The following is a 23,368-nucleotide window of genomic DNA, read 5'->3' on the forward strand; positions in this document are numbered from 1 at the left end:
TTCCCATCCCCGTCGAGTACGTATACTATACGACGAGTTACTTATAAGCGGATACGCATATATTCGGAAGTCAGCAATTTCACGGATGATTCTAGAGCAGCTGCATGGGCACTGGCATAAATATGTTTCATGGTGTCAGCGTGATACCTGTAACTGGTGTCATGGTTACTCCTGAGAAATGGAGTAAACTGGAATTCCCTCCTGGAGGGTGTAGGTGTTGCTCCAAGTAGGAGTGTTCTAAGAAACAAGTCATTTACTCCCCTAAAAAAGTTGCGGCGTCACCATTTTTTCTCGGAGTACCGTAAGCTGTAGCTGTGTGTGCTAATCTTCGCTTTTCGCAACCCACGTGTGAGCGATAGTAAGTGTTTGGATCTAGCTCTGTGTTTGAGTCCAAACGTTCAGCCACTGACCGTAATCCGTTTGACCCGCCGAGTCCGAATCTTAATTAGCCACCAGCTCCAGATTTTAGTCAGTACATGTCCCCTAACGACGAGCTCCGTGACAAGCACGATCGGCAATGCGCGAATATGCCACCGTTATAACTGCCACCTTACATGTAAATCCACTTCCAATTACTATTATAACTATAAATGACGGCTTCTTCCACTATCTGTTTTCAGTTTAGGTCTATTAATTGTTGTGTCTTTCATACCACGATGAACCATATGACTATGACACGGGGTGTCTCACCGCTGGGTAGGAGCACTGATGTTACACGGAAAGACAACTTCTAGGATGAATGTTGCGTTTAATAGCGTTGGGGAAGACAGTGCTTTGCGTACAAATGTCATTGTGACGCTCGTCTCCGCTCAAATTCTCTGGTAACCAGCTACGCAGTAGCCACTTTTACATCCGCCCTTGAGAGCCGTCCTCGGATTCTGAAACAAAACAGTTTATGGAAATGCTTGTTACGTAACTTCGTACAGAGGTCCACTGGCTGGCGGGCATCTATTGCAAAACAACGAGGATAAACACAGGGACAAACGGGAGAACTAGACTGCGCAGCACGCTACCGTCAGCTGAGGATTTCATTGCGCGACCACGCAAAATATTCCCCTAATTTTCCACTCCCGACCAACTTCAGTCAACGACAGCCGAGTTGGTAGTCACAAAATTAGTATTGTCCTTCTTTGTTTCAGTTTAGACCTCGTAGTTTTTTAGTTTAGTCGTCGGCTTCACTGAAACGCTGCCTCAATATGCAGCGCGTCGGCTGGCTTGTGCCCTTTTAATTAGCTCTGTTTCCTCCGGAAGGCACTATTAGAAAACTTGACCACTTATCTCAGTCATGCCGAACGCCACACGTCGTAGGCTGACTAGGAGTCGAGCTCTGGTCACTGTTTCGCCCCCAACTTCCACACCTGCACCGTGCGCGGTGCTGCCTAACACTCTATGGCATGCGCGTTAATAAACCTCTACCCGAGAAACGTCATCATGACGTTGGTAGACACACCGAAACCAAAACAGATCGGAAGGGGAGAGCTGGGTAGCGTTCAACTACGTTCAAAGCTAGTGGCGAACAAGATCGTGCCCGAAAGCCACAGGTCTTGAGGGGATTACGATGGTCTCTGAGAAGGACGCGACCTACTGTCGTACTTTTCTTTCAATAGGAGGCAGCGAACAATAAACCTCTACCCGAGAAACGTCATCATGACGTTGGTAGACACACGGAAACCAAAACAGATCGGAAGGGGAGAGCTGGGTAGCGTTCAACTACGTTCAAAGCTAGTGGCGAACAAGATCGTGCCCGAAAGCCACAGGTCTTGAGGGGATTACGATGGTCTCTGAGAAGGACGCGACCTTCGGTCGTACTTTTCTTTCAATAGGAGGCAGCGAACAATAAACCTCTACCCGAGAAACGTCATCATGACGTTGGTAGACACACGGAAACCAAAACAGATCAGAAGGGGAGAGCTGGGTAGCGTTGAACTACGTTCAAAGCTAGTGGCGAACAAGGTCGTGCCCGAAAGCCACGGTCTTGAGGGGATTACGATGGTCTCTGAGAAGGACGCGACCTTCGGTCGTACTTTTCTTTCAATAGGAGGCAGCGAACAATAAACCTCTACCCGAGAAAGGTCATCATGACGTTGGTAGACACACGGAAACCAAAACAGATCAGAAGGGGAGAGCTGGGTAGCGTTGAACTACGTTCAAAGCTAGTGGCGAACAAGGTCGTGCCCGAAAGCCACGGTCTTGAGGGGATTACGATGGTCTCTGAGAAGGACGCGACCTTCGGTCGTACTTCTTTCAATAGGAGGCAGCGAACAATAAACCTCTACCCGAGAAACGTCATCATGACGTTGGTAGACACACGGAAACCAAAACAGATCAGAAGGGGAGAGCTGGGTAGCGTTGAACTACGTTCAAAGCTAGTGGCGAACAAGGTCGTGCCCGAAAGCCACGGTCTTGAGGGGATTACGATGGTCTCTGAGAAGGACGCGACCTTCGGTCGTACTTTTCTTTCAATAGGAGGCAGCGAACAATAAACCTCTACCCGAGAAAGGTCATCATGACGTTGGTAGACACACGGAAACCAAAACAGATCAGAAGGGGAGAGCTGGGTAGCGTTGAACTACGTTCAAAGCTAGTGGCGAACAAGGTCGTGCCCGAAAGCCACGGTCTTGAGGGGATTACGATGGTCTCTGAGAAGGACGCGACCTTCGGTCGTACTTCTTTCAATAGGAGGCAGCGAACAATAAACCTCTACCCGAGAAACGTCATCATGACGTTGGTAGACACACGGAAACCAAAACAGATCAGAAGGGGAGAGCTGGGTAGCGTTGAACTACGTTCAAAGCTAGTGGCGAACAAGGTCGTGCCCGAAAGCCACGGTCTTGAGGGGATTACGATGGTCTCTGAGAAGGACGCGACCTTCGGTCGTACTTTTCTTTCAATAGGAGGCAGCGAACAATAAACCTCTACCCGAGAAAGGTCATCATGACGTTGGTAGACACACGGAAACCAAAACAGATCAGAAGGGGAGAGCTGGGTAGCGTTGAACTACGTTCAAAGCTAGTGGCGAACAAGGTCGTGCCCGAAAGCCACGGTCTTGAGGGGATTACGATGGTCTCTGAGAAGGACGCGACCTTCGGTCGTACTTCTTTCAATAGGAGGCAGCGAACAATAAACCTCTACCCGAGAAACGTCATCATGACGTTGGTAGACACACGGAAACCAAAACAGATCAGAAGGGGAGAGCTGGGTAGCGTTGAACTACGTTCAAAGCTAGTGGCGAACAAGGTCGTGCCCGAAAGCCACGGTCTTGAGGGGATTACGATGGTCTCTGAGAAGGACGCGACCTTCGGTCGTACTTTTCTTTCAATAGGAGGCAGCGAACAATAAACCTCTACCCGAGAAAGGTCATCATGACGTTGGTAGACACACGGAAACCAAAACAGATCAGAAGGGGAGAGCTGGGTAGCGTTGAACTACGTTCAAAGCTAGTGGCGAACAAGGTCGTGCCCGAAAGCCACGGTCTTGAGGGGATTACGATGGTCTCTGAGAAGGACGCGACCTTCGGTCGTACTTCTTTCAATAGGAGGCAGCGAACAATAAACCTCTACCCGAGAAACGTCATCATGACGTTGGTAGACACACGGAAACCAAAACAGATCAGAAGGGGAGAGCTGGGTAGCGTTGAACTACGTTCAAAGCTAGTGGCGAACAAGGTCGTGCCCGAAAGCCACGGTCTTGAGGGGATTACGATGGTCTCTGAGAAGGACGCGACCTTCGGTCGTACTTTTCTTTCAATAGGAGGCAGCGAACAATAAACCTCTACCCGAGAAAGGTCATCATGACGTTGGTAGACACACGGAAACCAAAACAGATCAGAAGGGGAGAGCTGGGTAGCGTTGAACTACGTTCAAAGCTAGTGGCGAACAAGGTCGTGCCCGAAAGCCACGGTCTTGAGGGGATTACGATGGTCTCTGAGAAGGACGCGACCTTCGGTCGTACTTCTTTCAATAGGAGGCAGCGAACAATAAACCTCTACCCGAGAAACGTCATCATGACGTTGGTAGACACACGGAAACCAAAACAGATCAGAAGGGGAGAGCTGGGTAGCGTTGAACTACGTTCAAAGCTAGTGGCGAACAAGGTCGTGCCCGAAAGCCACGGTCTTGAGGGGATTACGATGGTCTCTGAGAAGGACGCGACCTTCGGTCGTACTTTTCTTTCAATAGGAGGCAGCGAACAATAAACCTCTACCCGAGAAAGGTCATCATGACGTTGGTAGACACACGGAAACCAAAACAGATCAGAAGGGGAGAGCTGGGTAGCGTTGAACTACGTTCAAAGCTAGTGGCGAACAAGGTCGTGCCCGAAAGCCACGGTCTTGAGGGGATTACGATGGTCTCTGAGAAGGACGCGACCTTCGGTCGTACTTCTTTCAATAGGAGGCAGCGAACAATAAACCTCTACCCGAGAAACGTCATCATGACGTTGGTAGACACACGGAAACCAAAACAGATCAGAAGGGGAGAGCTGGGTAGCGTTGAACTACGTTCAAAGCTAGTGGCGAACAAGGTCGTGCCCGAAAGCCACGGTCTTGAGGGGATTACGATGGTCTCTGAGAAGGACGCGACCTTCGGTCGTACTTTTCTTTCAATAGGAGGCAGCGAACAATAAACCTCTACCCGAGAAAGGTCATCATGACGTTGGTAGACACACGGAAACCAAAACAGATCAGAAGGGGAGAGCTGGGTAGCGTTGAACTACGTTCAAAGCTAGTGGCGAACAAGGTCGTGCCCGAAAGCCACGGTCTTGAGGGGATTACGATGGTCTCTGAGAAGGACGCGACCTTCGGTCGTACTTCTTTCAATAGGAGGCAGCGAACAATAAACCTCTACCCGAGAAACGTCATCATGACGTTGGTAGACACACGGAAACCAAAACAGATCGGAAGGGGAGAGCTGGGTAGCGTTCAACTACGTTCAAAGCTAGTGGCGAACAAGGTCGTGCCCGAAAGCCACGGTCTTGAGGAGATTACGATGGTCTCTGAGAAGGACGCGACCTTCGGTCGTACTTTTCTTTCAATAGGAGGCAGCGAACAATAAACCTCTACCCGAGAAACGTCATCATGACGTTGGTAGACACACGGAAACCAAAACAGATCGGAAGGGGAGAGCTGGGTAGCGTTGAACTACGTTCAAAGCTAGTGGCGAACAAGGTCGTGCCCGAAAGCCACGGTCTTGAGGGGATTACGATGGTCTCTGAGAAGGACGCGACCTTCAGTCGTACTTTTCTTTCAATAGTAGGCAGCGAACAATAAACCTCTACCCGAGAAACGTCATCATGACGTTGGTAGACACACGGAAACCAAAACAGATCGGAAGGGGAGAGCTGCGTAGCGTTCAACTACGTTCAAAGCTAGTGGCGAACAAGATCGTGCCCGAAAGCCACGGTCTTGAGGGGATTACGATGGTCTCTGAGAAGGACGCGACCTTCGGTCGTACTTTTCTTTCAATAGGAGGCAGCGAACAATAAACCTCTACCCGAGAAACGTCATCATGACGTTGGTAGATACACGGAAACCAAAACAGATCGGAAGGGGAGAGCTGCGTAGCGTTCAACTACGTTCAAAGCTAGTGGCGAACAAGATCGTGCCCGAAAGCCACGGTCTTGAGGGGATTACGATGGTCTCTGAGAAGGACGCGACCTTCAGTCGTACTTTTCTTTCAATAGTAGGCAGCGAACAATAAACCTCTACCCGAGAAACGTCATCATGACGTTGGTAGACACACGGAAACCAAAACAGATCGGAAGGGGAGAGCTGCGTAGCGTTCAACTACGTTCAAAGCTAGTGGCGAACAAGGTCGTGCCCGAAAGCCACGGTCTTGAGGGGATTACGATGGTCTCTGAAAAGGACGCGACCTTCGGTCGTACTTTTCTTTCAATAGGAGGCAGCGAACAATAAACCTCTACCCGAGAAAGGTCATCATGACGTTGGTAGACAGACAGACATCATGACAGCTCGTAGCTGCACAACGTTCACGAACACCAAGAATGTTCTTCTTCTGCTTCGCAAGAATAGCATTAAACCGATAGCACTAACGTCTGTCCTTTGCCGCGTCACGGCCGCCGGGTATTGCTGTTGAATATGTCACGTGTGTAGTACGCTTCCGTGACGTTTTGCTCACCGTGGATAGCCTCTACGTTCGACCCTCGTCAGCCCTTCCGAAACGTGAGGTTAAGCATGTTCCGGAAAACTTGCCTTCTCCATTCATTCTTGTAGGTGATATCAATGCACATCGCCCCTTGTGGGGAAGTCGGAAAACGGACGTCAAAGAGAGCTAGAATATGAAGCGACGTCATTGAAGAACTCGATGTGTGCTTGGTGAACGATGGCTCCTACGCATTTATGCGTAAGGACTTCACCACCGATGTCCTCGATGTCTCTATCTGCTCGAAAGATGTCTTTAGAAAGGCGTCATAGTTTACTGGTTGTGATGAGACAGGAAGCGATCACCTTCCGAAATAGTACATAGCGATCCGTGGACACACCACGCAACGTGGCAAGAGGTCCGTTCGTCTGGTTAACTTGAAGGTGTTCCGGGAGCGATGTGAGGCGTCATCACAACGGGAGATGGTCGCGGAGCACCTCCCAGAGGTGCTGACAACTTCTCTTCGTGAGCCCTTGAAACATGTACCTGTTGCAGCAGGACATACGGGCTCAAGTCCCCACCTGGAACAGCTACGTGTTTGCCGTAGAAAAGCTGAGACGAGAGCTCGGTGCCCGGGTTTACTTTCCGATATTGTCGCAGCGCGTCATTCGCTTAGAGCTGTGCAACATAAGTTGACAGCCCTTGATCGACTGCGTTGGCGCCGGTTTTGTGAGACCCTCTTTCGCTTTTCAACAGACACGTCAGAATATGGCAAGTTGCGCGTACCCTGCGCGATGGTCTTCCACGCACCAATCCATTCGGGTCTCTCGCTGTGGCCCTGAACAAGTCAGAGGTAGACCTATAGTTACTTTTCAAACTCACGTCCCGGTTGACAAGTAGTGTCCAAGTAAAAAAAAAAAAAAAAAGGAGAAAAGGAAAGGAAACGAGAAAAACTTCTAGTTTTATGTCTTTTGTCCAGGCACAGAGGGCTTTTAATATGAAACACCTATCCGCACGAGTTTTCAGTTTATGAAACTGACATTTACAGTTTTCATACTCTGTTCACGTTTTGCGAAGTCACCGGATTTCGATCCTTATTGTGAACGACTCATTATAATTCGTTCTCCACCTCACCACCAGCACTGGGGTAACGTATCGCCCCTGTGATGAAATTCATCATCTCAAAAGAAAGAAATTATAATCACCTCAAAATGAAGTCGTGGTTGTTGATAAACGGTGCTGCAATAGGTAAACTCGATTTAAACGTCAGCAACGGCCATCCATGTTTGCACTAGCTCTTGTTTGAGATCCTTAGCCTTTCTGATTCACGCTGACAACACTGACTGCCACGTCAAGTTTCAGCGTCACACACACACACACACAGATAGATGGGTCGGGCGATTCACCGCCGCTGAGGCGGTACACTGCCCTATTTCGCGTTGGGGGAGGATGAAGGGATGATGATGGGGCTTTCAAAGAGCCGTCGCCAGACCGGTGGAGCACAAGTACTCTGCCAGAAGACGAAGACCCTGCGTCTGTTGGGCAGCGTTCGACCACGTACCGATGATCTTCGCTAGGTTGAACGGCCGCTTGTCAATGCGTTGCATAGAGAGTTCCATTAGGGCACGCTCGTGGTGGTATTGCCCACAAGCCAGGATGACGTGGCTGAGGTCGCCGTGCACTCCACAAGTGGGGCAGAGGGAAGACGAGGTGGAGCCGAGACGGTGTTGAAAGGCAGGTGTAAAGGCAACATTGAGCCTCATGCGGTGGAAGAGAGCAGTTAAGGGGCGCGGTAGTCACGGACGAAGGACGAGAGAAAGCGTGGGGTCTACATCAGAGAGAAGGGAGTGAGCTATGTCGTGTTCCCACTGGGCCTGCACCTGGGGACCGGTGAGTGACGACAGGAGGTGTCTTCGGTCGCCCGACGACATCATTACCGGGGAAAAAGCTGCGTGCTGATGGGCGTTCAACGCGGCTCTGTCTGGTTCTTCGTTGCCACTGATACCGACATGTCCGGGGATCCACTGCAATACTACAGTGTGCCCTGCAATGTTCGCCTTCTTATAAGCTTGCAGGATGTCAAAAACAACAGGACCGAGGAGTCCACGTATCCCCAAGTTGGCCACACACTGGAGCGCGGGTCTTGAGTCTGTAAAGACGACCCAGGCCTGAGCTGGACTGGCTGATATTTTTTGCGTAGCAAATAGAATGGCGTAGAGCTCGGCACACGTAGACGATGTTCTGTGAGAAAGACGGTGACCACAGGAGACTGACTGAGATGGAATGACAAATGCTGAAGACGATCCACCCCGAGTAGATGACCCGTCAGTGAAAACTGACGTTGACGCCGTGTAGTTGTCGTTCATCATGCCCAGGGTAAGCTGCTTGGCGACACACGGGGCTGTATCCCTTTTCCTTCCATGCAGGCCAGGAACAGTTAGGCGGGTGACTGGGCTTGCCAGAGACCATGGGGGGCACTGGGAGCCACTGTCTTCACTACGAAACGCGGGACGCTAGGCTTCAGCTGAGCCATCACCGAGCGGACCTTGCAGTGCTTGCGCCTCAAGATCTTCGATACGAGCGGGTGCCGCCGATGATAAGATAAAAGGCGGAGGAAAAGTCGGCAGGTCTCACCGTAGCGAAGAACCTCCAGCGGGGTGTCCCTCGCTTCAGCAATAACTGCTCGGGTCTCTGCTGCTCGGGGGACGCCGAGGCACACACGAAGGCTGCGCGCCAGGAGGCACTGCAGCTTATAATCTGAAGATGTCGGCAGGCCATTAAGCACCGGCAAACTGTACGCGAGGGACCCTCGAGCCAAAGCCCTGTGGACGGCCAACAGAGAGCTCGTGTCACTGCCCCATCTCAAGCCTGTCAAGCGGCGGATCACTGCAATCCAACGGTGAATCTTGATCTCCAAGCTTGCAATATGCCTCCGCCAAGAAAGACTAGCATCAACAGTGAGACCGAGGAACCTATGGTGAGACACGTGCTTCAACGGTATGCCAGCAACGGAAAGCTGGAAGGGACTCATGTTCCGCCTTGTAAAAGGAAGTACTACTGTCTTTTCCGTCGATATGTCTAAGCCCGCCAGTGACAGGTACTGCTGAATAGCACCGAGGGCGAGTTGGAGGCGTCGCTGGAGGGCAGGACGGGATTTACCGCTGGTCCAGATACAAATGTCATCAGCATAGATGGAGATAGCCACTTTCCTACCGACGCAACCTCGAAGGCCAGCCATAACAATGTTGAATAAGATGGGGCTCAGAACACTCTCCTGGGGCACCCCATGGGTCAACTCGACAAAGTCTGTATCCCCCTGGCTTGTACGGACGAACAGTTCCCGTCCATGAAGGAAATCAGTAAGCCATGAGAGAGCTCTGAAAGGCAGGGCGGCATCAACAAGGCCATGGAGGACAGAAGCGTGTCTGACAGTATCGTACGCCCGCCTAACTTCGAGAAAGGCAGCCAGCACAGTCTTCTTGCGCACCTTTGCGTCTTCCACAGAAGTCATTAAATCGAGTACCGAGTCTATTGCTGCTCTGTGCCGTCGAAAGCCTGGCATTTCTTCCGGGAAGACGCGGCGATGTTCGAGCCACCACTCCAGTCTAGCGAGTACCATGCGCTCCATCAACTTCCCAAGGCAGCTAGTCAGGCTCACTGGTCGAAAGGAGGAGAGCTGCGATGGTGGCTTGCCTGGCTTCAATAGCGGAATAACACGTGCGCACTTCCAACTGTCGGGTACTTTCCCTGACCTCCATGATTTATTAAATACCTCCAGCAGATACTTCACACATTTCTGATCAAGGTTGCGGAGAGCCCTATAGGTGACGTTATCCGGACCAGGAGAGGACCAAACCCGAGACAGCAGCAGCGCGTTTCTGAACTCGGCCAGTGAGAAATCCATATCCATGTCCGGGTCAGTGACTATGGGCGCAGCTTGAATCCGTTCGACTAAGGTAGTCACATGGGAAGAAAACCACGTTGTAGAAAGTCACACGGTGAAGAAAACCACAAGCCTTCGAAGGAGCGGCAATGGTGTTGCAGAAGGCCTGAGCCACCTCTGCTTCGGACTTTGAGGAGGACAGCGCAAGCGCACCTAAAGGATGCTGGTTCGTGGGAGGTTCGCTTAAACTTCTTGCCACTCGCCAGATCTTCGCAGGGCTGTCAAAAGATGACAACGATCCGCAGAACTGCCTCCAGCGCTTACGATCAATCGCAGCCAGCTCCTTAGTGACTGCCTTGCACGCGCGGCGGGCTTCTTGGATGTCTTTGAGCAACCCAGTTCGACGAGCTGTGCGCTCGGCGCGTCGACGGTATGCCCGCAGCTGCTCAACCCTAGGGTTTGAGCCGAGATGTCCAGGAACGACTTTAACATACTTGCTTGATGAACGAAGGGCCTCCTCGATGCATCCTGCCATCTCGTCTGCTGAGAGGTCAGGTCGGGTGCTGGTGGAACACAAGGCGCGAAAGGCTGACCAATCAGTTATCGTTACAACTTTATGCCGGTCTTTCTGAAGAAATTTTTGAAAACCAATGAAAATGGGAAGATGGTCACTTCCCCGACCGTCCAGGCCAACCGCCCACGACAGATACCTGGATACATCCTTTGAGCACAGAGAGAGGTCTAGAGAGTCTGGCCGAAAACACCGGCCGAGGAACGTAGATGACCCATCATTGAGAAGATGCAGTCGCAGATCATCTATAACGTCCCCCCAGATTTTGCCGCGGGTGTCAACCTTTCTGCTACCACACAAGGGATGGTGTGCGTTGACATCACCAACAACAACAAACGGGGCTGGGAGACAGGCAAATATATCCCTAATACTGCGATCTCTGACAGTAGCCGACGGGGGAATGTACAGGCTCACTACAGTCAATACGGTACGGCCCATGCGTACTTTACATTCAATGTAGTCAAATGGGTCACGTCGAGAGTGAATGAGTGCCGAGGTCAGGTCATTTCTTACGCAGATGATGGTTCGAAACTGCGATGTGTTGTCCAGTTTGTAAGTGCTATATCCACTAAGTCGAAAGTCTTGCGGGACATACGCTTCGCAAATAGCAAGTACTGGTGTCTGATGCCGAAGAACGAATGCTTTCAAGTCAGGTGGCTTATTCCGAAGGCAACGCGCGTTCCACTGCAATATGGCAGCAGATTTACACGCTTGCTGCATTGTGTGGCAAAAAGAGATTGTCCGCTGCCAGAAGAGCCCATACTTCAGGCAACTGGGAAGCACCAGGGAAAGCGGCGCCGACAGCCTTCAAAGCGACAAAAACCAGCTTTGTATGTTACTGCTCGTGAAGTGAGGTCGGGCGGGTGGTTGTTGTCGCCACCCTATATTTTATATTTTTATAGGTCGCTGGGTAGCAGAGAGGACGGATCACTGCGCTAGAGAAAAGCCAATGAAGCACGCCTGCATGTAGGTAGCCCGCAAAGAGATTCTGCCTGTTTGTGCGAATGAAAATTTTCCTCGGGCTTCTGAAGACGTGGATCAGGCGTAGTGTTCCGTTGCGTCCCAAATTGTTAATGCGAATGATCTTCTTGTGCACCTTTACGTCATAGAAAACACCGAGAATGGGCTTGAGGAACGTGCAAATGTTTGAAAAGGTTTGCTCCTATTTTCCTTACCAGACAGACATTGCCGTCGGGACGTCTTGCGATCTTGTGGGGACGTGCGTAGCAGTAAAAATGGCAGCCGAATGGTCCCCTGGAATTCTGCATGCAAGTCAATTACGGTTACTTGTAACATGTCATGCTATACGGTGATGTGCAGAAAGAGATGCTTGAATGTGATATACGAGCATGGGATTGCGCGCAGAAGAGAACGCCGGACTATTTAGTACATTATTTCCACCACTTTCCCGTTTGCGGCTGCTTTAGTTTTGGTCTTTACTACTTCTGCGTGGCAAATGCTTCTCAAAGAACAAAGACTGAATACAGTGCACTCTAAATCGTTGTACACCTTAAAAGGTGTAAATCAAAATGTTCATGGCGCACACCTTTTAAGGTTTATTTTAACACCCTCATTGCAATTGAGGTGTAAAGGGTGTAATGCCGAATAAAACTGTTGGGTTTGTGGCTATATGCTGGTAACAGTGTTTTCACAATTACCAGCATATTGCGTATAATCACACTGAGGTCCATATATGTATGCACATCAAGGTGACTAAATATGTGTGTAACCATGCACAGCCGACCTACAGACAATCATGTATGGCGTGGCAGCTGTGCATCGCAATGAAGCATAGCAGCTGTATATAGCTTTTCGTGAAACTGTAGACCTTCTCATGAGCAGGCACCTCCTCCATATGCATGTTCATTACTTAGAACGCTGCGTATTTCTTCAAGGCTTTGCAGTGTTGTACCCACAAATACCTAACCCCTGTAAAATGCATTACGTTGTTCATTATCGGCAACTCATCAGGATGTTTGGTCCTTTCCTATCTGTATGGTTGTACGCGTTTCGAAGGGAAACACCAGCATTTTAAAGATGTTGCTAGCAAAAATCGACATTTTAAGAACATAACCCTTTCATTAGAAAGAAGACATCAATTTTATCAAATGTATGTGTGGTCGCAGCCCTTCATGAGAAATGCCACATCTACTGATGGTTCGAAGGATGTACTACTTCAACGTGCCCCAGAAGCAATTCAGAGCTACATTCATGACCGTGATATTCACGCAAAATCTATAGCCTATGTGAAAAGTGCAGTTGATAATTATAACACATTTGCTATTGGCTTGGCAAAGAATCTTCCGAGGAGGACTTATCCGTGTTCATTGAGATTGCAGGCATACATCTTATTAACTCTGATACAATTTTTCTCATACAAACATTTCCTATAGTTGAGTATGGTGAGCACTATCATGTTCTGTCTCGCAATGAGGAGCAACGTGTTTTAAAAAAATTACGCACTATCTCAACAGATCTTCTAAACCTGCATGCATTACCAGATGGTAGACGTGTTGTAAGTCCAGGGCATGCACTTTTGTAATGTAACTTCCTGCTCCCTGTTGTTGTATGTATTTACTTTTGTTCATGTGAACGAAAACAAACGTACTCCCTTTCTACACCCAAGCGACACACTATCACCATATATTTCACCTGAGGGTGTAGTACACCATTGTTACACCCTCAGGAACTTCCAAAACAAAGTTGTAGGGTGTGAAAGGGGTGTGATCTTTGTTAATACACCTATTTTACACCTTTAAAAGTGCGAAACGATTTAGAGTGTAACACAAAACATCACGTAATACAATGCATCACGTGAGCAACCGTCATATAATAAACAGGAAAGAGAAAGTGTACGGGTAAATGAGACATTCGGAGAATTGGGGTTCAAAAGATTTGGTGGTGAAAAAACGGGGGCACAGGTGGATGTCTAGTCGCGTACGAGGAGAACACAGCTTTTGTTGAACTGCGTGGGAAGGCCGCGTGCCGCAAAACAGTGTGAACGCTCCAGTGAACTCAGTTGAGGCCACCATCACCTCCAGAACCACATCTGCTCTAAGTGCGCGTAGACAACCCACCAAGAAACTTCGGAACGTCACTAGGAGGTGTAACACCAGGAGCTGTCGGTGACTAGACATGGACAATAACAGGTCTGCTTCCTTCCTCAAAGCACGTAAATTAATCGATAAGAAAGCTAGATTTGTGTCTCATCTTCATTGCTATTCCGACTGCATAGCACAGAATATTGTTCCCAAAGATTTGCTTGTTCGTGCATCCCCAGCATTTACATTGCACTCTCCTCGAAGCTCTAGAAGATGGTCTAGCTCATTAAAGCATGCATCCATAGAATTGTTAAAAATTTTGCGTACTGAGAGTTTGTACCGAATTAAGGATATTGACAACCAACTCCGGCAACTAGCACTAACACTACGGCCCAACGAAGTGTCGGAACTGAGAATATTTGCGTCTGATAAGCACTCCAAACTACAATCTGTAAAATCCAAGAAAGCTAAACGTGACAAGCTAGACCTCACACCCGTTAATGATCTCAATATCTGCAATATTTTAATTGATATTACATATCCCACGGCATGGTCAAATGACATAGTTTTTAATTTGTCCAGTGCCACGCTAAATCAAGCTGATATTAGCGTTTTGTCTAAGGGTCTTAGCTTCGTCCCCACCCCACCTTCTATTGATGAGTTCGACATACTCAATGATTTACAAAGCTTAGGTAGGCCCAGGCGAAAATTTTTTTAACTGGTACCAGTTGAACTGTGTTATCGAACAGGGACCAGTTCAACCGGTCCCAGATCAGCTGGTACCAGTTGGGACAACTGGTCCCTGTTCGATAACACAGTTCACCCAGTCCCAGTTGCAACCGGTCCCAGTTGAGACTGGGACCGGTTAGAAACCAGCTGGGCCAACTGGTACCAGTTGAGACTGGGACCAGCCAGAAACCAGTTGGGCCAACTGGTACCAGTTGATCGAACTGGTCCCTGTTCGATAACACAGTTCGCCCAGTCCCAGTTGCAACTGGACCAGTTCGATCAACTGGTACCAGTTGGCCCAATTGGTTTCTGGCCGGCCCCAGTCTCAACTGGTACCAGTTGGCCCAAATGGTTTCTAACCGGTCGCAGTCTCGACTGAAACTGGTTGCAAACCTCATTGTTGAGCTGGGACCGGTTGAAGTGGCTTCACTTAGAGCGGCCTGTTCGGACAAAGGTTAGCTTGTTTGTAACCGGTGCCCCTTTGCAGGGTTGCTGTTCCCAGCAACGGCAGACCCAAAGAACTGCGGTGCAAAATTGTATTCTATTTGTAGTCAAACATTACACATATTCTAATGTACATGTAGCGTAACTATAACGTAATTAAATTATAGCAGTAGATGAACTACAGAGTTACATGGAATAGATAATACTTCATGGTTGATTGGTCCCTTGCTTGACTGCCTTGTGGACATCTTGAATCATTTAACAAAGTATTTGAGATGTTTTTAATAGCACACGATGGATCGATATTTTCCTTTGAGCCCCAGCAGCTTAAGGTTTCTGGAAAGTTGAAAAGGCACAAGTGAATATGCATTCAATTGCAACATGTAATTGTAGTGTGTGCCTGGACAGTCACTCAATTTGAGCAGTCGTGGCCCCAGAAAGTACGCGAATCTCTCAACATTTCCGTTGTGCAGTAGTTGGACCTTTCAACTAAGAGATTCGCCGGCTTTCGGGGGTAATGAGAACTACTCTGGCGCACTACGCTAGTTCGACAACATCCGTGGTATGAAGGATCTAAAACACGAGAATGAACGAAAAAAAAAGCAGAAACAAAAACATGAATGAAAAAAGTTGCTGGTAACGTTAACATAAACCGGATGTTACTCGTAAAACGGCGTGCACTTGCAGGTGTCACGAATGTGACGCGGGACAAAGAGAAGAGGTTCTAGTGGAAGTAATATTTCTAAATGGTGCACAAGGGAGAAGCACTTAAGCATATAGTACTCACGATATAAAGCGGTCTCCAAAGTTGTAGTCGAGCTGTAATCCTATAACACCCACCCGCACGGCCGCCGGCGCTCACTGTACTGTCGCACTGTCTTAACTTGCAGACAAATCCTTTAGATTACAAAACCAACGCCTATGTCACACGTCACGCTGAGAACATAACAGACAAAAATCGCTGTACAAGCACGCTGCTAAGCAAGCGACAGTTGCACAGTAAACGCGTCATTCAACGCGGGAGAAGGAACGCACAAAATACAAATATATGAGTTCCAAAATAACTTTCGTTAACACTAACGAACTTTACCAAAAATTGAAATACGATTATTTCTACTAATAAAGTTACTTCTGATCGTTTTTATAACGTCGTCTTGCAATCTTCATATTAACCTGTCCTGGCACTGAAACCGAAACTTCCCCCCAAATATGTAAACTGGTCCAGCTCGAACTGGCACCACCTCACTTCCAGTTTCTACCAGTCCAGCTTGAACTGGTACCAGTTCACTTTCCAGTTGCAACCAGTCCAGCTTGAACTGGTACCACAAAGTGCCCAGTTGCCACCAGCCCAGCTTGAACTGGTACCATTTTACTTTCCAGTTGCCACCAGTTTGGTACTAGTTGGTTCCAGTTGACCACCAGTTGGTGCAAACTGGGAACGAGCTGGTACCAGTTGGCTTTCCAGTAAAGGTTTTTCCAGTTTCCAGTAGGTTTACGGTACGCAACGCGATCTCAGACAGAGCTCACCGAGCATTGTTGGAACACAGATCACTCTTTTGACTACGCGAATGCTGTGACCTTAGCCAGGGAACAAAGGTGGGGCCCCAGGAAACTGCTTGAGTAATGGCACCTGCGAGGAGAACCTTCAGTGTGTAATACCAATCGCGGGCCCCTCCCCGAAGTGTTCGCCGACCTGGTTAAGTAATCCGCTGGTTGCGGTCGCCTCTCATTTTGCTTTCACTGATGATGTCCAACGCATGGTTGACGAAACGTCTGCATTAAAATTGTTATTTTGTTGCGTCAAGCCGGTGTGCAGTTTCGTTGTTTTCTATCATGACTTCTCCTGGCTTCTGGAATATTTTTGGATCGAGCAGACGCTCCCTGCCACCATCGCCTGTTTACATTCCCATATGCTCCGTAGAGAGGGAGGGAAGTCTTGAAGAACACTGATATCACTTACGTCGGCGATATAGACCGCGTGAACAGCTGCCGTCATAAAAATAACACACACACTGTGATAACACAACTGTGTTAACACATAAATTAACTGTACTCCATTTACTGTGTGCTCTTGTGTTTGTTTCCCCATCCCCTACGCTTCTACAGAAGCCACCGATTAATGGCGAATGAAATGCCAAAAACTAAAAATCCTAGGTATGCGACTGTTTGTACATGTTCGCTGAAGCCCTTCTGCTGTCGACTTGCATTTAGTGCCTTGCAGAGTTGTTAGCGTTTACTCATTCACTGTAACTCTTGCGGTGAGCCCCCCTTGTGTAGTCTCTTCCTTCTGTTCGGGGGCTCATGAACAGCTATCGTCCACAGAGATCAAGCAGAGCACCAGAAAGCCCCTGGACATACCCTGACATGAAAATTAGCATTATTAGAATTCCTAAAACAGACAGAACAGGCTTGTGCAGTAAAGAAACAATGCAATTCTCTGTTTCAGTAGTTTTCTCACACACATTCCTTATGTGTAGATACAATATGTGGCACACAGATAAGGTGGAAGTGATACATGACCTACTTACCATGACATACTTAGATACATAACCGAGTAACGGCACTGAGACAAGGGAACTTTTAGTGCACACAATGGCGGGATGTCCTTCAGAAGGGGAAGTACACCCACTATCCCCTACAACACTTCGAATGTTCCAGTTCCTGTAAGTGAGGAATGCAGGACGGTTGCTTAGTAATCGCTGCTAGCTTGAAATACTGTAAATCACATTTGTGGGGCCAAAGCAGCTTCCCAATGTCTTGATGTGCACATCTTGCATGGTGACTTTGATGCTCATGAATATGTGAAGCAACGTTATGATCCAAATATCCATGACATGCCAGAGTATCACGAGCCATTTTACCGGGAACAGGTTGCCATTATCATTGCTTGTCCACGTGCGCACACATGTACATGTTCACGATACTGTGGCACCATTATTGTAGCACCAGACGTTGCTTCACCAGTGCTGCTGTATGTACCTCTTTCCTGGGGCCTGAGAAAGAAGAAGCAGAAAGTATAATTATACGTGTTAAGGCTAATATTGTTAGGAAAAGTGCAAAAAAGCATCTACATATTTAAGAGCTACAAAATGTGATCAACAATGTTGACAGCATAGCTTGCCCCCAGCTATACCCTCTTCTAATAGGAAATATGTTGTCAACCAATGGACAGCATACATATGTGTTATGACGGTGTGCTACAAAGCAAATGTGGCCCTCTTGCAATGTGCCATGTGTCAAAACGATGATTCACAGGTAGATGAGCCTTTCTCATGACTTCACCTATTTCTGCTAATTCTTGACGAGCATGCTGATCGTCATCCCTTGCTGGTCAAGGTACTCAGTTGCTGGAGTCAACTTCATTAGTATAGAAGGACAGAATGGAATTTCTGGCACATAATAACTTTACATTACAACTTGAATACACAGCACTCACAGACACAGCCCGGCTTTTAAAGAGGAACAACAATATGCTACCATGTATGCAGGATATGGTGTGGTTCCATAGTTGGGAAAAGGCTGAATGTGAAAGTCCAGACAGACACAGAGTGTCTCAAAACAGGAACTCCTAAGTTGTTGCTGATTTCAGCAGCTGTGACTGTTTTGTCTTCCCTGTGCCCAAGCTCAGACTTCTCCAAACTCATGTAATTTCTCAACCAGCTTCTCTGAGAAACTACGTAGTTTTACATACAACTGCGGATTATAGGGTTTAGCAGTCCCATATTTGTTGTTCACATGCTTATATTGTGTGCAAGCCATAGTGCAAGTTCGTGTGGACACTTACCCGCAACTTTGGTCCTTTGTTGCTATCCTCTCCTCTTTGTTGTCGTCGAACGAGGCGGGTGCCGCATCCCTTTCCAGCGACTTTTACAGTCCAAATCGGCCGTCAGGTGAACGACCTCGTAACATTCTGATGCAAAATGCTTCGAGCACACACGACAGTTCCCTTGATAAGTTCAGAGCACTCAACCACTGGTTTCGTACCACTCAATCACGCACAATATCAACTGGGAACCTGGCACGAATCATCTTTCTTAGTAGCGTACCTGCTCGTACTGCGAGAAGCACGGCATTCTCACAATTCACTCACGCTGCATCTCTCACAAAGAGACAACTTATATGAGGTTGTATGTACTGACTAGCCGGAGTAAAAAGATGATCAAATTAAGACGCGGAGAAAGTTGCCCATACGTACACGACTCTCGATTTCGCTTTCAGCCTGACGAGTGACGAGTTGTGATTGCTGGCGATTGCGAAACTGCGAGCCAGCAAACAAGCCAAGAGGAGCCAAAGCGAAATCTGAACGTGACGTCAGCTGTTCAAGCGGACGATCGGACGGCAAACCAAAAAACAGATTTCGCAGTAAATACAGGGTATTCGCCGGAACTATTTTGGAAGTACATTCAGTAGGCATCAACCTTTGTGCCTGCGAGTTTTTGTTGTAATCTGTGGCAGTGAGTTTCCTCCGGAGCTGACCTTTAATCCTGGTTCATTTTATCTCCTTATAAAAGTCCACAAGAAAAATAACCCTGGCAGACCTATAATATCAGGCATTCACACACCAAGAGAAAAGATTTCCCTTCTGATACACCATTGTATAAAACATGAACCTCCGCTACTTCCTTCATACGTCAAAGACACAAATGATTTTCTCCTTAAAATTAATTCTATCAACAACCAGTTCTCAGATCTGACCAATATGACACTGGTAACCATGGACGTAAAATCATTGTATACTAACATCCCCCACGATGAGGACCTGAACGCAGTGGAATCCTTTCTCCTTTCTTTTCCCTCCGACATCCTCCACACTTCTGCGGTCATCCCACAATTGGTCCTAATCCCACAATTGAATTGGTCCTAAAGTAGAATAACTTTGAGTTTAATGGCAGGCATTTTGTCCAAGTACATGGCGCAGCGATGGGATTCCGCGTGTCACCAAACTATGCAAACCTCTTCATGGGTCAATTTGAAAAGAGGGCATTTGAATCCTTCCCCGTACAGCCGCTTATTTTCCTGAGATACATCGACGACATTTTTGTTGTGTGGCCAGGTGACAACTCTTCCTTGTTGTCTTTCTTTGAACACTTGCATAGCACTCGTTGCATAGCACTATCCAATTCACCTGCACCTATTCCAATGTTTCAATCAATTTTCTTGATGTCACTGTCTCCATTCGGTCTGGAAAACGAGTCACCGACCTTTATAAGAAACCAACCGATAGACGCCAGTATCTTCATTTTACTAGTTATCACCCCAATGTCCAGAAAAGAAATATTCCTTTTGGGCAATTCACACGACTGAAGCGCATATGTTCCATTACCTACGACTTCCACAGACGCGCTCACGAAATGTCTGCTGATTTCAAGAAGTGTAACTATCCCAGCATTCTAATTGAAAATGCTTTCTCCAAATCATGCTCGCTGGACAGAGAGGCACTTCTTTCCAGCCAACCTAACGAGGAACACAGAAACATTACTTTCGTGACCACCTACAAGAAAGCCCTTCGTAACACGAAAACTATTTTTCAGCGCCATCTTAACATTCTACACAGTGACGAAAAATGGAAAGAACTATTTCCTTCTGCCCCCATTGTCACTTTCCGCAGGTCAAGGAATATCCGGAATATCCTTACTTCTTCGCGTTTGCGCCGTACTACAACACCTGGTTCGGGTCCCTGCAATGGCACAGCTGCCAAATTTGCAATCTTATTTCTACCTGCACCTCGGTCTCCAGTACCATAAACAACTACACCTTTCAAATTAAACAATCTTTGCACTGTAACTCCTTTAACATTTGTTATCTAATAACATGTATGAAATGCAATGTTCAGTACATTGGTGAAACCTCCAACACCATGCGTCAGAGGTTTTACGGTCATAAATCCGACATTGTCAATAATCGCCCCACTCCCGTTGCCATACATTTTAATCTTCCCAGGCACGACATGGATACACACCTGTCTATTGCAATTCTGGAATCTGGCTACACCGCCGATTGCAAACGCAAAAATCGCGAGTCCTTCTTTATTTCTAAATTTTCTTCTTTAAAACCACGGGGACTAAACGTTCATGGCGGTCCTCTGCAGTTGTTCAACCCATCATCCAGCTAAGCTACTTCATTCACCTTCTGTTCTTAGCATTCTTAGCTCCATTTTCCCTTCAGCGCATAAGGTCACCCGGACCTTCCCACGCAGTTCAACAAAAGCTGTGTTCTCCTCGTACGCGGCTAGACATCCACCTGTGCCCCCGTTTTTTCACCACCAAATCTTTTGAACACCAATTCTCCGAATGTCTCATTTACCCGTACACTTTCTCTTTCCTATTTCTTATGTGACGGTTGCTCACGTGATGCATTGTGTTACTGTCTGGTTGTTTTCTGTTCACTCAGTTCTGGAAACCTGTTTTATTGTATCTGTTCTCTTTGTATATATACTTGTGTCGCACTTAGTTGTGTAATCTGAAGAAGTGCAGTCTCTTGCACGAAAGTTCTTGTTCAAATAAATCTTAGTTGCTCCTAACCGTTTTTCAGGTCTCAATACTTACAAATAAATAGTCGTGCCCTTGTCCGCATGGCATCTCAGTCTTAGGCGCTGCAGAATAAATTGACGTTCGTATAAGGATGACGCTCCGACTGCTGGCGATGTTTTAAAACAGAATATGAACAACGGGGGTCGAGAGAGCAGGACGACATTCACGGATAAGTATAATCGGAGGAGAGAAACCGCTTTGAGGGCACGTCCCTGGTCATCATTTGCAGGATGCCTTTTGTGACGCACCTCTTTATCATCTCATCTGGAATATTCCCATGTATCGAAAGTTCCCCAGTTACTTAACCCGGCACAGGTGACTATTGACCGTTAGGGAAGCGGAAGGGAAATGCACAGTCTGGATCTCGTTTCGCTGCAGAGAAAGAATTCCCTGGAAAGGGAAAGTGGTGCAGGGCTGGACAAAAGTCTACGGAACACGTTCCGGCGCATTCCTTCCTCATCCTGACACGCTAACAGCGACTGGTACAGCAGGGACTTGCAGACAGGTGACTGGGTTACCTAGGCACTTGTCTCTAAGTCCGTACGGTCCCATTCGTTGCTAGCGTGTCACTCTCAAGAAGGAGTGCGGCGGCGATGAACTCGTGCACCTCACCGCCATCCCCATCCTTCAACCTCCTCTATCCTCCATCCGTCCGTCCTTCCTTTGTGTTTTGTATTGCTATGCGTTTTTTTTTGTTTTTGTTTTTTTGCTATAGTCGTGACGACGCCCACTTCTGTGTGGCCAACAACGGCGAGCCTATCCTGCCATAACCCCCCCCCCCCCCCCCTCCACGAGTGCGGCGGAGCGTGTTTCGTAACCTTTTGTCCAGCACTGTACCTAATTTTCTCATACTTTGAAGGCTTTGTCTTATCAATTTGGTGTGTGTGTCTCGTTTTTGCGAATGATTATAGGCTAGGTTGTCTCGTATCTTTTTTTTTTTTTTTTTGGAAATCGCGTTCCGATTCAACCACAACTCACTAGAGGGTAAGCCGCCGTGCCGTGTTTGTTTTTCTCTGTCGCCCATCAATCAGGCTTCCTCAAAACGGAGTTTCTCCAGCTTGTAGAGCGATCAGCTTGCCTGTGTCTACGCCATATTATATTTTAACGTCATCTTTGGTTTCCGTAAGGAGAGATTTCTGCACTATAGTGCGCCATTAATGGCATAATTTTATGGCTGTTAATCTTTTTTCTTTGGTGACGAGTCCCATTTGTAATCTACTCGATTTCTCACAACAGGTCCTACTTCTCCTTTTCCACGTCATCCGCTCAGCCTTGAGCGTATGTCTGCAAAATCTTTTGGTGACAAGCATATAGTGCACCTTTCTTTTTCACTACTTCTGCTATGGTACTGAGGGCAAAAAGCACGTGGTCCGTCTTCGCACAGTGGGGTGATTCTGTTGATACTACACCATCCCGAGCCAGTGAAGTATACACTTACCTCTTAGCTTGGCCAACCTATCATACACTGACTCATCGTAGCATACCCCATCATAGCACCTGCCCAAAGCAGCGTTGTCAAAAACCTAAAAGAAAATAGCGATGACAGAATAATGATAACGTCGTATATTCATCAATACAATTGCACAATTACATTGCACTTTGGAGGATGTGTAAGGCTAAACGGATAAATATGCGCTATAAACCCCCCAAATACCCATGCAATCGTGCACTGAACATCTTCGAAATATGCGGTAAAAATCCTGATTATATGCAGTGTTTTTCTTTGCTTTTTAATAATAATTTATTCAACGCACGAAAATGAATGAAATTTAGATGTTAGGCAAGACGTTTTTTGGCGACTATCTAAAACATAAGATGCAATGTGCGTTGAACATGTACGGCCATTTCAACCGTAACATTTTCAGTACCAACAATTATCATGGTTCTTGGTACGGAAGCAATGCACCAAATGTCTATTTAGAAGAGAAAAAAAAAAACGTAAATATGTTATTAAGGAAACACGGTAAAATGGAAACCACTTTCGTTCTGCAGCGCACAAAAAAGAATACTTGCGCCACAGATATAAATCATGCAGCTAAAGGCTTTGTGTTCGTGATTGGTAGGACAACGCT

At 47.5% G+C, this 23,368-nt stretch overlaps 1 long non-coding RNA gene across 1 annotated transcript; it reads right to left on the reverse strand.

Annotated features, from left to right (window-relative positions):
- Nucleotides 1–806: 806 nt before the first annotated feature.
- LOC135375120 (uncharacterized) lies at nt 807–22,805 on the reverse strand. Its single transcript, XR_010417163.1, has 4 exons — nt 22,735–22,805; nt 21,312–21,358; nt 11,728–11,814; nt 807–878 (listed from the first exon to the last, which is right to left on the reverse strand). It is a non-coding gene; the product is annotated as an uncharacterized LOC135375120 (long non-coding RNA).
- Between the last annotated feature and the right edge of the window lie 563 nt (nt 22,806–23,368).

Source organism: Ornithodoros turicata, unplaced genomic scaffold (genome assembly GCF_037126465.1).
Source record: "Ornithodoros turicata isolate Travis unplaced genomic scaffold, ASM3712646v1 ctg00000829.1, whole genome shotgun sequence".
NCBI lineage: Eukaryota > Metazoa > Arthropoda > Arachnida > Ixodida > Argasidae > Ornithodoros > Ornithodoros turicata.